Source organism: Neomonachus schauinslandi, chromosome X (assembly GCF_002201575.2).
Source record: "Neomonachus schauinslandi chromosome X, ASM220157v2, whole genome shotgun sequence".
In the NCBI taxonomy this organism is placed as follows: Eukaryota; Metazoa; Chordata; class Mammalia; order Carnivora; family Phocidae; genus Neomonachus; species Neomonachus schauinslandi.
The window spans coordinates 40,309,155-40,314,715 of record NC_058419.1 but is presented as its reverse complement, the minus strand read 5'-3'; positions in this window follow the sequence as shown (position 1 = coordinate 40,314,715).

Below are 5,561 nucleotides of genomic sequence, written 5' to 3'. Positions count from 1 at the left end.
ACACACACACACACACACACACACACACACACACACACACACACACACACCCTTCTTACTGATATATCAGTGTCTCATCAGAGTCCAAAAAGAGTTCAAGATGTCTAGTGCTCCTAAATCCTACTGGACCTCCCCGAAAACATAAATACTCAGCTGCAAATAGCCTCTCAGATCACTTGGTCATTCATTTTTTTTCACTAATTTATTTGGATATATGATATGCCAGGCACTATGGGGGCTGTAAAGACCAAAGATACGATCTCTTCTCTCACAGAGCTCAATCTACTGAGAGTGCAGGGGGGGTGGGGGTGGCAATGATGACAGAAAAGATTGTTAACTATGATGCCACATGACAAACACTACAGAAGGGATATATACCATATGCTATTGTGGAATGCTATGCAGCAGTTGTAAGAATGAAGTGTATTCATGAAAAGATCTCCAGGAAAAAAATGCAAAATGAAATATACAGTATGATGCTATATATATTTTTAAAAACACTACCTGTTTTAATGTATATCTATATATGTGTGTTTGCATGTGCATAGAAGAAGTCTGGAAAGAGACATACCAAACTGTAATAATAGGGGTTACCTCTGAAGAGGGGATTAGGATTGCAGGGCAAGGAGGTAGGTAAGTGGGTCTTTATCTTCTTCTGCATCATTTGAATCCTTTAAATAAGAATGTATTTGTATATTAACTGAGTAATTAAAAATAAGGAAATAATGTTTTAAGGTTTTTTAGGTGCTCTGAAAACACAAAAGAGAGAACCATTAAATCTTCCCAGAGGAGGTCGCCTTTGAACCAGGCTTTGTAGCTGGCCCAGTCCTTGCTCTCCCTCCAGCCATGTGGCTCTCCCATGTCCAGGACCTAACTCAGATTTTTGTATTCTAGTCCTTCCAGATGAAGGAGGTATCTCCAGAGAAGCTACAATCTTGAGTTCTGAAATAGTAGAGTGGACCCCCACTCTCCTCCTAAACTTCAAGTCTCACAGAAAGTACTAAGCTAAATCCTGAGTTGAAGATTGAACTAGAAAGAAAATGTGCCTATCCTTCCAATGTTAAGAAACTGCCCTCTGCCCTGTGTTTTAACTGTGATGTTGCTCTAAGCATCATATTAGGGTGGATGAAAAGCATAAAGCAAAGATCATTATTGATTCACCCTGGGCCAGGCTCATTCAAATTCAGGACGGAAAGCCCTAGAGAGCCATCCATGTCCTTGTCTTCCAGTGTCCAGTGACAAACCATTTTGGGAAAAAAGCCATGCCCTTTAGAAGGCCAAGTCCTGCATCCTATTGACCTACTCTCTTTCACAGTTTGTTTTGGATCTTTTTAGCTGATGAGACTGGTGAGAAGTGACATAGGAAAAACAACAATGGTAGGATTCACCCAGAGTCCCTAGCATGAACATGGCCTTTTCAAGTTATAAAGATAAATAACTATCTAAGCAGCATTCTAGGGAGTTTGTTTCCAGTAAAGTGAATCTGAGGGGAAGAAAAAAAGTAGTCACATTAACCTCTGACACAGCTTTCCAGGCAAAAGCTTTCATAACTAAAGGCCAATAATATGATGGCAGGAAGAAGCTCTGTAGAATGAGCCAGGTTGCCCTATATAATCAAGAGGGGTAGGGAAACCAACAGCCTGGGGAGGAGCCCCTATCATTTATGATCACTTTCTGACAGCCTGGATACTAGAAGGATAGTCTGGTGCATTCCAACTGAGTTGATAGGCTGGGGAGAATGGACCAGTGCAAATTTCTGTTACTTCTGAAAAGGTCTGAGAGGGAGAATCAACACAATGTGCTTGGAAGTTTGACTTTGAAATCAGGGTTGTTTGGGATAAAAGAGTTTCTAGGGCTTTTGATATAGCAGGAGGTAACTCTGGATTAATAGAGAGTAGTAGGACTCGGAGACAGAAAGGTTCTCCTTGAAAGAGAATTTCTTTGATTTGGGTCAAGAATTTTGCTCCATTTTGAGTTTTATATAGGACCCTTGCTCTCTGCTGAACCATGTCAAAGCTTATAGCTGAACTCAGAAAACTAATTATCACTCAAATTATTTGCCTTGACATGGAGATGCTGGAAGAATTCCATCTAGTTTTTAAGATAGAGATTTTTGTCACACTACAGATATTTCAAAAAGTGTGTATTGGATATCTACTATGTGCACAGCACTGTGTTGAGTGCTATAACAAGCACAATGAAATACATGTCAAATATACTCTCAAGGAAAATACAGTACAGTTAAGGAGGGGCAGTAGAGGATGAGTTGAGTTGGCATACATGAAAAGTTAACACTGCAATGGTACAAAAGCAATTATGATTTAATGCCAATATAGTGACACAAACAAAAGTCAGGCTAAAGATAGAGAAATCTTTGTGGATTGGACAACTCAGGAAAGTCTTGGGGAAAAGGGAGGAAATTAAATGAGGTCTTAATAAGCAAAAGATCTTTTGCTTTTGCTACTTGGACTTTTTGTGTACTTGAGAGGCTTTTTTGTGGAGCTAAATCGTAAGTGGTGGCCACTGGTGATTGATCTAGGACAAAATTATAAAGTAAAAATGTCTTTCCTGCCTTCTCATTCTACCCCTGTCCCTAGGCAGTGCTCTAACACTTCTCAAGTTGCCTAAGAGATAAGGCGTAGCATCCAAGTTGCTTTCCTCTACTTAATCCAATTTACCTGTCCTATGTTACATTTTTCTCAAGATCCACCTTCTCCTTGGAAACCAATTACAGCTAAGGAGGTAATGATCTATAATGGCTTAGTGTGATACTCTTCCCAAGTAGTACCTTGCAAAATAGATACTGCTAGTCTCCTGTGCTAGATTGCACTGTTTAATTTTCACAACAACCTGGTGGGGTAAGTTGTATTCCTCCTATTTATCAGATGAGGAAGCTGAGGCCAGAGAGATGAACAATTTAACTTGTTCAATTTAACTTGTTTATTTTTATTTCATGAACATGTTAAATAAAAGAGCTAGGATTTGAATCCTGGTTTGTCATATGATACCATTATTTGATGACTTATCCAATCCAAAAGGCTGCATACACTTAAGGATTCATAATTCCCTTTTAAAATTCTATATTCAGGTAATGTCAGTGAAAATGTCAGAGTAGGGAACTCCAACTACCCATCCCTCCACAAAAACAGTGAATAAATGGGCAAAAGCTATCAGAATCAACTTTATTGGAGCTCTGGAAACTAATGAAAGGTTTATAGTAACCAGGCAAATGCTTAATCATGAAAATGGGGATGGGGGCAGAATCTTTGTAGGAGAGCTTCGTGACTTTTGACTCACTAACTGACCACTGAAATAACTTAACTGAGACTTCAGTGGCCATATAAAACAAGGAATACACTTCACAAAATTAGTTAAGAAAATCACTAAACAAACAAACAAGAGCAAACACAACAGGGAGCAATAGAAAACTATGCAGAGGGAGAGACAACATGATGTCCAGAGTTGCCATATCATAATATTCACAATGTCTAATTTTCAACAAAAATATTTCATGCAAAAAAAGAGAGTGGGATCCATACACACACACACAAAAAGAAATTAATAGAAACTGTCCTTGTGGAGGTTCAAACATTGGACTTACTAGACAAAGATTTTAAATTAACTAATTTAAATATGCTCAGAGATTTTTAAAAATGTAACAAGAAATAAAGACAATATGAATAAAGCAATGGAAATTATTTTAAAAAATGAAAATTCTCAGGTTGAAAATTACAATAACTGAGATAAAAAATTCACTAGAGGAAGTTCAACAACAGTAGACTTGAACCAGAAAAAAAGAATAGCCGAAGATAGGACAAATGAAATAGTGTGAGGAGCATGAAGAAAAATTAATAGTGCTTTAGAGACCTGTGGAACACTTTTAATTATACCATCATATGCATAATGGTAGTCACTGAAGGAGATGGGGAGGATGCAGAAAGAATATTTGAAGAAATAATGACCAAAAACTTCCCAAATATAATAAAATACATGAATCTATATGTCCAATAAGCTCAAGAACTCCAAGAAAGATAAATGCAGAGATTGAAACCAAGACATGTTATGTAAAAAGACAAAGATAATTCAGAAGGCACCAAAAGAGAAGCAACTCATATACAATGGATCCTCAATACAACAAGCAGGGGATTTCTCACCAGAAACCATAGAGACCAGAAGGCAGTGGAATGACATATTCTAAGTGTTGAAAGTAAAAGACTGTCAACCAAGAATTCCATATCTGGCAAAAGTATCCTTCAAAAATGAAGGAGAATTTAAGACAGTCCCAGGTAAACAAAATCCTATGGAGTTTGTTGCTAGTAGACCTGTCCTACAAGAAACATCAAAGGGAATCTTTCAGGCTGAAGTGGGAGGAAACTAAATAACACAAATTCATATAAAGAAATAAATAGCAATAGTAAAGACAAATAAATATAAAACTCGGTATTACTGTATTTTTGGCTAGTAACTCCTCTTTTTTTCCTATAAAATTTAAAAGATAACTACATAAAGCAATAATTACAAATCTATGTTAATGAGAATAAAATATATAAAGATATAACATGATCAAAACAATATAAAGGGAGGACAGAACTATATGGGAGAAAAGTTTTCGTATTGAACTTAAGTTGGTATTAATTTGAACTAGAATGTTATAAATTAAGATGTTAATTGTGATCCCTAGAAAAATTACTAAAATTATTTAGTAAAAGAAATGAGAATGGAATCAACTTAGCAGGCTAAAAATGATCTAATGTAGAGAAGGCAGTAATATAGGAATTGATGAGTCAAAATGATGTAAGATATATGAAAAACAAATACTAAAATGGCATAGGTAAGTTTTTTCCTTATCAGTAATTACATTAAATTTAAATGGATTAAATTATCCAGTTAAGAGATTGAAGGCATGGATAAAAACTGTGATGCACCTATACACTGGAGACAAGAGATTCATTTCAGAACCAAAGACACAAATAGTTGAAAGTAAAAGGATGGAAAAAGGTATTTCATGCAAACAGTAACCAAAGCAGAGCTGGTGTGGTTATACAAATGTCAGACAAAATAGACATTAAGACAAAAATTGTGACAAAACACAAAGAAGGATAGTACATAATGATAAAAGGGTCAATCCATCAAGAAGATATAAAACAAATACATACAGCTAACAATAGAGCCCCAATGTATGTGACACAAAAACTGACAGAATAAAAAGAAGAAACAGACAGTTCAACAATAATGGTTAGAGACTTCACCATCCCACTTTTTAAAAAGATTTTATTTATTTATTTATTTAATTAATTTATTTATTTATTTATTTATTTATATTTTGAGAGAGAATGAGAGAGAGCACATGCACAAAAGCAGGGGAGGGACAGGGACAAGCAGACTTCATGCTGAGTGTGGAGCCTGACGTGGGGCTCGATCCCATGACCCTGAGATCATGACCTTAGTCAAAATCAAGAGTCGGGTGATTAACCAACTGAGCTACCCAGGCACCCCTTCAACATCCCACTTTCAATAATGGATAGAACAACTAGGCAAAATATAAAGAAGGAAATAGAAGA